At 45.5% G+C, this 12,360-nt stretch overlaps 1 pseudogene; it reads left to right on the top strand.

Moving 5' to 3' along the window:
- Positions 1-12,360, top strand: part of LOC136624340 (oocyte zinc finger protein XlCOF7.1-like) — a 323,662-nt pseudogene that overhangs the window by 295,351 nt on the left and 15,951 nt on the right.

Genomic DNA, 12,360 nt, shown 5'->3' with positions numbered 1-12,360 from the left:
TAATTTTGTAATTTTTGATCCTTCCGAACTTTTCAAATTCCTTTAGAAGTACGGGCATGCCGACTCGGGGGTTGGATAGATACCACAATAAATCATCGGCATATAGTGCCATTTTGTGTTCCGAGGAGCTGACTCTGACGCATTTAATTGAGTCATTACTTTGAATGGCGTTGGCTAGGGTCTCCATGGTTAGGATGTATAGAAAGTGGGAGAGGGGACACCCCTGCCTCGTCCCATTGCTCACTCTGAGCGGGTCAGACAGGGTTCCATTTATTCTGATCCTAGCCGTAGGGTCTTGGTATAGGGCCATGATCCACTGGAGAATCCGTGGGTCCAGTCCAATTTTTCCCAAAGTGGCAGAGAGGAAGGCCCAACTTACCCTATCAAATGCCTTTTCCGCGTCAATTGAAAGGAGACATAAAGGGGTTTTTGCTGCTTTGGCTCTGGCTATTAGGGAAATCGTTTTGATGGTGTTGTCCCTTGTCTCTCTGCCTGGGACAAAGCCAACTTTCTCCAAGTGGATCAGTCTAGGGATTAGGTTCTGGAGTCTGTTTGCTATCAGTTTGGCAAACATCTTAACATCGACGTTTATTAGCGATATCAGTCTATAACTCCCGCAGGCCGAGGGGTCCTTTCCCGGTTTGAAGATGATGGTGATATGGGCTTGCCTTACCTGTTTGGGGAATGGGCATCCTCTATTTACTGGGTTAAATACTTCTAAAGCTATTGGGGAGAGTTCTTCGGCAAATAGTTTATAGAATCTGTCCGTATAGCCATCTGGCCCTGGACTCTTATTTACTTTTAGATTTTGGATTATATTTAATAGTTCTTGGGGTGAAAAGTCTAGATCTAGTTCATCCGCCGCCGCAGATGCCAGGCTCTTGGGTGCATGATTGGATAGATAAGTGTCTATCTCGCTTTTAAGCAGTGGTGTTGTGGATTGGGTGTCTGTGGTGATATTATAGAGATTATCACAGTAAGATTTAAATTCCTCTAGGATGTCTTTGGTGTTGTGGATCAGTTGGCCGCTGGTAGATTGTATTTTGGGTATATACGTAAGTGGGCCCTGGGGTGGAGGGTTCTGGCAAATCGGTTCCCACATTTGTCTCCATACTCAAATGACCCTTTTTTAAGCTTGTCTCTGAGGGCCAACGAGCGCTGGTCTAAAATCTCAAGGATCTGTTGTCGGATTGATGAGATTTCTGATCTCAGGACTTCGCTTTGTTTGCATTTGTTAGCAGTTTCCTTGGCTCTCAGAGAGGCTAGTAGGCCCGACAGGGTAGCGGATCTTTCTTTTTTGATACTGGAACCTTGGGAGATTAACACACCTCTTGGGATACATGTAAGTGTCTCCCACTTTATTAGCGCGGGTGTTTGATCTGCTAGATGTGACTCTTTGAAGATTTCAATCTCTTTTCTAATTGCGGCGACACAGATGGGGCCTCTTAGGAGATTATCATTTAGTCTCCAGGACTAGTATCTTGGGGTAGATCACCAGCCCGCTAGACCTCCAAAGACTGGGGAATGGTCCGACCATGATAGGTCTCCGTGTGAGCAGGACGGGGCACTATCAAGAAGACTATGTGAGATCAGGAGATAATCAGTCCTGCTGTAGGAGTTGTGAGCTGCTGAATAAAAAGTATAGTCCCGAGACTCTGGATGTAGGATTCTCCATAAGTCAACTAGCTGTAGTGTGTCTAATTTTTTCTTAAGAGTCCTGGTTGCTGATTGGGAGACGAAGGACTTATACGAAGAGGAGTCCACGGCGGGGTCCATTACCATGTTGAGGTCTCCACCCAGAATTAGTCTTGATCCATCTGCGAAGTTGGTCAGGGCCTTCAGCACTCTTGTTGCAAAAGGTACTTGGTTCTGGTTTGGGAGATAAATATTGGCAAAGGTGATTACAAAGCCTAGTATTTCCAGCTTGAGGAAAATATACCTTCCTCCCAGGTCGATCACTGAATCGATTTGTTGATTCTGGAGGGTTCTATGAAGGGCGATGCAGACTCCTCCCGCCTTTCTGAGGGGGTCGGGGCCATGTCGCCAAGTTGGGTAGTACGTGGAGGAACAGATTGGCACACACCCCATTTTGAAATGGGTCTCTTGCAACAGAGCCACCATCACCTTTTTTCTGTGGAGATGGTAGAGGAGCTGTCTTCTTTTCTGTGGGCTGTTCAGCCCTTTAGTATTGAATGAGCAAAAGGTTAAATTCGCTATGCAGAATTCAGTATGGGGGTGGGTGGGTGCTTTCTTTCTCTCTTGAATGGGTTGGAGGGGATGGGGACGGGCAGTGGAAGGGCACATGAGGAAAGAGGAAGTGGGGGGAAAACAGAAGGGCGAAACATACAACATAAATGTAAACGGAAACGAAAAGGGGCCACTGTAGATCCCCTAGAACTAAAGGTCTGCCTAAGCTTGGCAGAAAATAACACCTTCAACTAACTATTAGCCCTAAGTGGGAGAGTGGGGGCTAAGGAGGGGTGGGTTTGGAGCTTCATTATCTGTTGAGAGTGTAAGTGTAGTTCCTGATTATGGGCTTCTAGGGTTTCAGTGTTCTTCTCCTGCGCCTCTTCTACTGCCTCTACTCTCTGGCCTATTTGTCGGATCTAGTGTTGCAGGAAAGCCATATCTTCCTTACAGGCGTCTTCCAGTTGCTGGAATAGAGCATCAATGTGGTCCTGGGTCGGCAGAGCCTTGAGGCGTTTTTTCCAATCCCAGTCTTCATCTTCCACCCGGTGGGGTGGGGGGTGGGGGTTGGGATCTGGGTGGATTGTCTAAGTGTTGATATTTGACTCTCTCTGTTACTGGGTTCCCCCTGGTCGTTTGACCCCGGGTCGATTTGGGTTTTGTTGTGGCCTGGGAATCGGTCTGTCTGGGCCTCTTCTGAACAGCGCTTTTTTTAGCGGCAGTGGGTCACTTTGCTGCGGCTGAGACGTTACTGTAGCTGGCTTGTTGGGGTAAGGGTAAGGGCTGTTTGCGGAGCCAATGGTAGGGCCTCTCTGCCCGGAGTACAATTCTAAGAAACTGTGCGGAGGTGGGGAGCTGAGCAGTGACATGGAGCCGTGCGTTGGTGGGGAGCGGGCGCTGGTCTGGGGTGAACCTTGTTGTGGGGGTTCTCCCCCATTCTCTGTGTGCTGCGGGAGTCCCTTATTTGGTTTCTCTCCTGCACAGGGCTTACTGCTCATAGGGGTCGTTGCTGTCTCCCTCTGTGGCATTAGGGACCCTTTGGACAAGGGGGGCTGATGTGGGCCTCCTTCCTCCTGTGCTCCATGCTTTTTCTCCTCTTCTCCTGAGGGTTTCTCCATAGTAATGTGAGGGGGGGCTACGTTTGCCCCAGGGGACCCCGGCTCTGGGCTGCTTATGTCTCACCACTCCTCTGTAGCTGGCCTGCCAGCTGCACTCACCGCTCCTGCCGCCTTGGATGCTGTGCCTCTGTCCCGGCTCGCTGCTCCTCCCCCCCCTCTTCACTGCCGCCGGCGAGTACCTGGGGTTCACTCCCCGCCGTCTTGGAAGCTGTGCCTCTGTCCCGGTTCGCCGCTCCTCTTCTCACTCCCTTCGCGAGGCCGCTGGTGAGTACCGGGGATTCGCTTCCCGCTGCCATGGGTGCTGAGTCTCCGTCCCGGCATGCCGCTCCTCCTCTTCTCCCCTCTGTGCGGCCACCAGCAGGTATCGGGGTATCTCTTCCCGCGGATGATTTTCCGCTGTTTCCGCTGTGGTGGTGGCTGGTAGTTCCAGGGTCTGCTGTCAGACTACCGCGGCCTCCAGGTCTGCCCTGGGCTCTCGCTCCATGCTGCTGGTCGAGGTCTGATTCAGGGCTTGATTGCCGCGCTGGAAGTGCTGCGGGCGCCATCTTGGGAGCGGCCGCGTGGGACTCTGCTCCCGCTGTTCTTCTCAGGAAGACGGTTATATTTCTTCTGGGGTCCTCCAGGGAGGTCTGTGATGCTCCCCTCTTCTTCGCCCTCGGCATGTCCGTTAAAAGCCGGGTCTGGGTCATCTGCATTAAGGATAACTAGGACCGGGTGCTGGAGCCGAGCAGAGATGTGTCCTACGCCTTCATTAGCTGGCCACGCCCCCCCTGCTTTATTTTTTTAACCATTTTTGGGGTGTTTTTGTTTTTTGAAAGCTGCTCTTCACAGACTTTCTAAAACCTCTTCTAAAGCTCCTTGTGTGAATGTAGCCTCACTGCAATGTGATTAACTAATGTAGATATAAGGAGAAATGCACACATTAAGAAGTTCTTGTATTCCATGTATCCTTGTGTGTTGGAAGCTTACTGATCCCCTCAGAGTGATGGTAGAGCTCTAAAACATACCAGCTGTACACAGAGATAGTGATTACAGTGCAGTTACCTCCAGTATTAGTGATTACAGTGCAGTTACCTTCAGTGATCACAGGTGATGTGTCCTCTGATTGTGGTCATCCATTTATCTTCTTTCTCTGGGCCCAGACCGCCATGAAGACTTCTTCCAGCTACGACTAGTCCCTGCACACTCTGTCCATCCTGACACTTCCCCAATAACCTCTCAGTAACTTGTGGGACAAGTCAGGTAATGCTGTGAACAGCGTGGCGCTGTGTGGCAGTCCTGTCTGTCAGGAAGACAGAAGATGGCTGATAATGGTGCTAATGAACTGGGGGTCAGCAGTGGGGGCCGAGCAGTGGGGTGTGGAGGGGGCTGTGTTGTGGCTCAGCGGAGGTGCGGAAGGGAAGAGGGGGGAATGCCCGGTAATTGTATTATTATAGCGGATTTTGTATGATGTTACATTGTCTCGTCTTCTTCCCTTTCAGGATCCTCGGCTGATATCTTCTATATCAGATAATTATCCTGATTGACCTGACAAGGATGGATAGGAACCGCGAAAAGATGGCGGAGAGTTTATTCACCCTCACCGTAGAGATACTCTTTCAGCTTACAGGAGAGGTGAGAGCAGGGGCGTACCTAAAGGCTCAGGGGCCCGGGTGCAAAAGTTCAGCTCAGGGCCTCCCCCACCCCCTGTACCCATGCCTAAATCCTGCACTACAGGAAAACTTGTTTGTAGCCCCTTAGGCCACTCTCCCACACTGCTCTTTACCGCTATTACCATGGCGCCCCGAGCGTCATGCTAACCACCGTACAATGCTCCTATTGACCTTAATGGGGTTACTCAGACCTGAGCTTGAATGCAGTGTTCCTAATGCCACGATTTTCGAGAGCTGTCTGTTCTATTTTTGTGTTTTTTAACGTACCTCCTCACGCATCACAATGGTGGGGTGCATTTAGAAGCGCTGTCAAATGTTGTACCATGCGTTCAAAAACTCCGCTGGAAATTGCAGTAAAAATGCCACAATTTAGAACTGTGTTTTCTGAACGCATGTGTGAGAGCGGCCTTAGGGTGTGTTCATGCTTTTTGTTATACTTTTGAAATAAAATAAAAGAATACATTTTAACAAACTGCATGCGGTATTCAAAGACCACATACGTTTTTAAGATGCCGCATACACTATAAGAAACTGCAGGTGTTTTTGATGCATTTTTTAATTGTGTGCAAAATGTGCAATTATATACAGTCTATACAGGGAGATGCATAACTATATAGCAGTGATGGACAGATAAGGTAGATAGATAGATGAGAGAGGTAGGTAGATGAGAGTGTGGTAGATGGCTGAGAGGTTCACCATCTTGTCTGTATTTTCTGTATTTTTATAAGCTATGAAGATGCTATATTGTGTCTCTAATCTAATCCTCTGGGGGAAGGGAACATCGCCCCCCCCCCCCCCTCCACGAGAATTGAAGGAGCAGTGCTTTGTGTCCAAAAAATGGTCAAACTGGTTTTTAACCAGTTGAAAACCTATCTAGGAATGCCTTTATGTAAAGGGACAGGAAATGGCTGGTTGGAGAGAAACACAGGAAGTATTTCCTTCAGACAACAAGTCAAGAATGAATAGAGCATGCTCAAGGGAAGCTCCTCCCGGGTAAATGATCTCACAGCTACCTCACAAATACCTCCCTGTGAGAATGACCTACCAGCACACAAAATCATGTAACTGTATCCTAAATTACCTAACTTCCTGATTTAAAACCTTATATAAACTTTTACCCGCCTAAATAAAAGGAGAACCTTGGCACACATGATTTAGACGTGTGCTCTTTTAAAAGGGTCTCCAGGCCTGTACATTATTCCTATCTAATATGGCACCCACAGTATATCGAATAGCAAAAATTGCACTAACAAGAGAGATAGGTAGGTAGATGGACAGATAGATGAGAGAGGTAGGTAGATAGATAAATGACAGAGATAGGTAGGTAGATAGATGAGGTAGGTAGCTAGATGAGAGATAGATAGGTAGGTAGGTGAGCGAGCTTGGTAGATAGATAGATAAGAGAGATAGATAAATGAGAGTGATAGGTCATTAGATAGATAGATGAGAGAGACAGATAACTAGATGAGAGAGACAGATCGGTACATACCCCGGACCAGTTCTCTGTGTGAGGAGACCAGCAGGCACAGAGAAGCTGTACATTGTGCGGGAGTGCAGGGGTATGACATTATCATCAGCTTCCTCTGTTCCGAGCCATGTTATGTGTGTGCCTGCCTGCCTCTCTCCTCCACCCTCCTCCTCTTCTGCTCTGCTGTTGTCTGACTCGCACTGTCTGCTGCAGCGTAATAATCACGCGGCTGGCAGTACGACAAGCCAGTAATGCAATGTATGTGCATTTGTATATGGCGGAGGGTGGCCTCTGGGCCCCCTCTGTGCAGGCACCGCATCGCTATTGCGACCCCTGCGACCATGAACGGTACGTCAGTGGGTGAGAGATTCTGAGTATGACGTCACGTTCCATCATTCTTATCTATGTCAGTCTCTGGTCACATCTACGTCAGAGGACTTACTGCCGATTCAGTCCTTCTGCCACCTTCACATGAAGCATGATTACTACGGACTTTCCACAGTGGTAGCTTGCAGCTACTACACAGTAAATACGCAGGGGCCAAATCCACATCTAAGCCCGCCTGCACACAAAGAGGTTGATTTCTGTATGCGGTAGCCCACAGTGGAGTCTGACCCTGTGCCCGGCCGGCATCTGCTCGTACCTGTCTATTCTGTTCTTCATCTGTACTGCGGATGGTCCACACGGCTCGCTGTCGGACATGCACTGTACAGCTATTTTTCCTCAATTTTTCCCCCCACACCGTCGCTAGGTGATGAATTGGAATCTGTGACCTGCCTGCAATGTCAGTTGCGGATGGACCGCGGGTCGAGTAGCTTCCATTGACTTAAATGGAAGCCATCCATGCAGACATCACACGAAAATGAAATGTGCTGCGATATTTCCTCCGCTCGTGGAAACCGCAATTTGTTTCCGTAAGTGTGCAGGAAAAAGCGTTTTTCCGTAGCATGCTATGGATGGTATTTGGTGCAGACATCGGCCATGGAGTCCTTAATGCAAATCCGTTCGTGTGCAGGTGGCCTAAATGGCTCGTATTATGCTGCGGACTTACTTGCCAAACTTCTGTGGATTTTATCCTTTGTTCTTCAGGGGTTCAAAATCCGCAGCATAAATCCGTAGTATAAATAGTCTCGCTGCGGATTTAGAATCTGCCGCAGTTCTCAAAGACTAAGTAGATTTGTTATAGAAAATACCGGCACCGCGTGAAAGACATTTTATAAATCTCCCCTGCATGGCCTGTACTGTAAATGCTGCAGCCAAGTGTGAAGACGGCCGGAATGCTGGAAATTATTGCAGCTGGTAAAATGTCAAACAGCCAACAGAATAGAACTGTCAGGGTAATCAATCAGTACAGCATCAGTCAAAACCCACCCTAATGTCCCGCTGTCGACAGTAAAGGAAAAACACCACAGACAGGTCTGGTATGCTTCCCTGTACGGGAGTAATGGCCAACACTTTACTGGCTTACACAGGGCTTTATACCCTCCTGTTGCTACACAAAGCATATAGCATCTCATTGGTCCAGATATATAGCATCTATATATATAAAGCTGAAAGCCCTCACTGACTCACTGACTGACTCACTGACTGACTCACTGACTGACTCACTGACTGACTCACTGACTGACTCACTGACTGACTCACTGACTGACTCACTGACTGACTCACTGACTGACTCGCCAAAAGATCTCCAACTTCCCAATGTCGTAGAAACATGAATTTTGGCAGAAGCATAGATTATATCCAAAATAGGAAAAGTAATTGGGTCCCAACTCGATTATTCAATTCTAGCGCAAAAGAATTAGCGTCGAAATTTTACGTACGTAATCTAAATCTCTCACTTCCCAATGTCATAGAAACTTAAAATTTGGCACGGGCATTGAATATGTCATAAATAGGGAAAGTTAATAGGTCCAAACTCGATTATTCAATTCTATGCGCAAAATAATTAGCGTCCAAATTTTACGTACGTAATCTAAATCTCTCACTTCCCAATGTCATAGAAACTTAAAATTTGGCATGGGCATTGATTATGTCATAAATAGGAAAAATTAATGGGTCCCAACTCAATTTTTCAATTCTATGCGCAAAAGAATTAGCGTCCAAATTTTACGTACGGAATGTAATTTTCTCACATAGAAACTTAAAAAATTTGGCACGAGCATTGATTATGTCATAAATAGGAAAAGTTCATAGGTCCCAACTTGATTATTCAATTCTAGCACAAAGGAATTGGCGTCAAAATTTTACGTGTGGAATGTAATTTTTTCACTTTCCGGTGTCATAGAAACGGGAAATTTGGCACGACGATTGATTATGTCATAAATAGGAAAACCTAATGGGTCCCAACTCCATTATTCAATTCTATGCGCAAAAGTATTAGTGTCCAAATTTTACGTACATAATCTAAATCTCTCACTTCCCAATGTCATAGAAACATGAAATTTGGCACGAGCATTGATTATGTCATAAATAGGAAAAGCTAATGGGTCCCAACTCGATTATTCAATTCTAAGCGCAAAAGAATTAGTGTCCAAATTTTATGTATGTAATCTAATTCTCTCACTTCCTGATGTCATTTTATATAAAGGAAACGTCGCATGGTTGCCTCCACATGGTGTTTCCTGGGTAGAACTATGCAAAATGGTGAACATATGTTTTTCCTCAGTATCTCTAAAGTAACCACGACTTCATAAGATTTTCCGTGTGAACACCAGATAAACACCAGTACCAAATTAACTCGGGCGAAGCCGGGTATATCAGCTAGTCACTATATATGTCCATAATACTGTCCATAGCAAAAGTTAATCAGACAGGCGGCTGTATCAATCACATGTTCCTTATTCATAGCAGACACTTCTCTTTTTCTCTCAGTCCTTCGAGCAAGATGTTGCAAGTTCCTTAAACTGCCAAGCTAATCGCCGTTCTATCCTGTTCCTCTTTGCAATTTTCCAAGACACAGTCTTCTCCGCCTTGCAGAAGCCTTTGTCGTATCTGATATGATTTTTTAAGAATGCATATTACATATTTTGAATATTAGGTTTTTTGTCACAAAGCATTGCATAGAATTTGCACGCAGGTCTAAAGATATAAAAACATATAGCAATATATACACGTGCCCTCACAGAACAACAGAACTGAGGAACACAGATGTGAAGAGCCGACATAACTGCCGGACCAGACTGGGAGGACTCTAGAAATGTCTGCAGGGATATTTATGGATGTGTCTCCCCATAAACAGGATTACACGGTAGTGAAGAAGACTTCTAGTGATGGCTGTCAGGCCCCGGTGTCTGATGGATGGGGAAGACCCCTGAGCCCAATCACAGGGCCTTCACCTCGCCCCCTGATACTTTAGAAGATCAATGAGCAGAAGATCCTAGAACTCACCAACAAGATGATTGAGCTGCTGACTGGAAAGGTGATGCTGCTGGGAATGCTGGGACATTATACAGTAACGCTATGGCGGTATAACGTGTCTGGGTGATGATGGTATCATTGTGTTGTCAGGTTCCTATAAGGTGTCAGGACTTCACTGTCTATTTCTCCATGGAGGAGTGGGAGTATTTAGAAGGACACAAGGATCTGTACAAGGACTTCATGATGGCGGACCACCAGCCCCCTCCATCACCAGGTAATAGACAGGACTAAATCCACATGGCCTTTATTATTTGTATGTAGAGAATGAATTCAGTGGCTGTCTGTGTTTTCTGCAGGTAGATCCAGTAAGAGAGCAGCAGCGGAGAGTTGTCCCCGGCCTCTTCTTCCACAGGATGATCAGGTAGATGGAGAGAAGGTCTCATGAAATCTCCCCTCTGGTCTGTAGGACGGCTGGGAAGGTCTTGTGTTTAGTCTTATTATATGATTGATACTTGTGTAATGAGAAAGCTGGAGATGGCAGGATTACAGCCGACCGCAGACATTAGATCTCCGCATCTTATCACTATTTTCTGGTTCTGGAGACTTCTAGTTGGAATAAAGAAGCAACAGGTTGGAGTTATACAGGAGACCTGCAGCTATTTGGCCCAGATCACTACTGCTGTCATGTCATTCCGGCTCCTCATACTAATTAATGACCTTTTCTGGCCATATAAATCCTTCCACACGACTTCTCCAACTGTGTGATGACTTTTACAATATTTATTTCACAGCTGGTGAAACTGGAGGAAGATCTGATCCCTATTGATGCTACAGAGACACATGTGAGGGGGGATCAGCCGTGTAAGGAGGAGATCCCTACAGATAACCCCCCAGGTGAGACTACATGTAGAGAAGAGTCTGTGTTGTCGGGGTTTTCAGCTCTATATTGCCTTATTCAGCCAAAATCTATATATATATAAAGGCAAAAGCCCTCACTGACTGACTGACTCGCCACTAGTTCTCTAACTTCCCGATGTCGGACAAACATGAAATTTGGCACAACGATTTTTTAGGTCCAAAATAGGAAAAAGAGTCATTACTCGATTATTCAATGTTAAGTGCAAAAAATAAGTTACCCCCTATGTTATATTACTTCCCGGAGTCGTACAAGCGTGAAATTTGGCATGAACATTCTTTGGGTTGTAAGTAGGAAAAGTCAAGAGGTGGGAACTTGATTATTCAATTCTAAGCGCCAAAGTAAGTGACCTCATATGTAATGTAACTAATAACACACGTATGAACTGCACAAACATGAAATTTGCCACAACCATTCTTTATGTCCCAAAGGGGAAAGTAAAGGGGTTGCAACTTCAATATTTAATTCTAAGCGTGAAAAACTGAAAAGCCGCCATACATTACATAGTTCTTTTCTCAGAAACGATAAAGCCTAGGGAAATGATTTGTATACTGAGGAGAATCTAACTGATCTCTGTGTATATATACTCAGGAGAATCTACCTCACATCTATGAGTATATACTGAAAGGCTATAAAGTACATAAGGAAGCGGCCATGCACTGCAGGGATGGAGCCTCTAAGGCTAAGAAGGGGCTACAACCTCCAGTCTGGGGGTAAATTTGAATAAAAAGGGGCGTTACCTTTAAAAGTAAAATCTGAGGAGAGTGGTAGAGGTTGCACATTCTGCAGAGGGACATTGCTACATACAGTCTGAGGAGAATCTAACACTCCTATATGTGTATACATATTTTATTCCTTGGTTTTCAAGTAACTATGACTTCATTTTCCCTGCAAACAACATGTAAACACCTGTACTAAATTAACTCGGGCGAAGCCGGGTATATCAGCTAGTATATATATATATATATAAAGATGAAAACACTCACTGACTGGCCATTAACTCTCTTACTTCCTGGTGTCGTACAAACATAAAATTTGGCATGACCATTATTTTGGTCCTAAATAGGAAAACTAAAACATTCACAACTTGATTATACAATGCTAAGTGCAAAAGTAAGTGACCCCCTATGTTATGTAACTTCCCAGTGTCGTACAAGTGTTAAATTTGCAATGACCATTCTTTAGATCCTACATAGGAAAAGTAAAGGGGTCACAACTTGAGTATTCAATTCTAAGCTTGAAAAAATCTGTGATACATAAAGCTTAAGGAAATGATTTGTATAATCTACCTCATCCTATGTGTATATACTGAGGAGAATCTACCTCACCTCTATGTGTATATACTGAGGAAAATTTAACACTTCTCTGTGCATATACTGAAGAGAATCTAATGCTTCTCTGTGTATATACTAAGGAGATGTTAGCACACCTCTCTGTGTATATACTTTCGAGAATCTACCTCATCTCTGTGTGTATATACTGAGGAGAATCTAGCTAACCTCTGGGTGTATATACTGAGGATAATCTACCTCACCTCTGGGTGTATATACTGAGGAGAATCTACCTCACCTCTGGGTGTATATACTGAGGAGAATCTACCTCACCTCTGGGTGTATATACTGAGGAGAATCTACCTCACCTCTGGGTGTATATACTGAG

The sequence above is a fragment of the Eleutherodactylus coqui genome, chromosome 4 (genome assembly GCF_035609145.1).
Source record: "Eleutherodactylus coqui strain aEleCoq1 chromosome 4, aEleCoq1.hap1, whole genome shotgun sequence".
NCBI classification, from domain to species: domain Eukaryota; kingdom Metazoa; phylum Chordata; class Amphibia; order Anura; family Eleutherodactylidae; genus Eleutherodactylus; species Eleutherodactylus coqui.
Note: the sequence above shows the minus strand (reverse complement) of the source record. Positions and strands in the feature narration are given on the sequence as shown.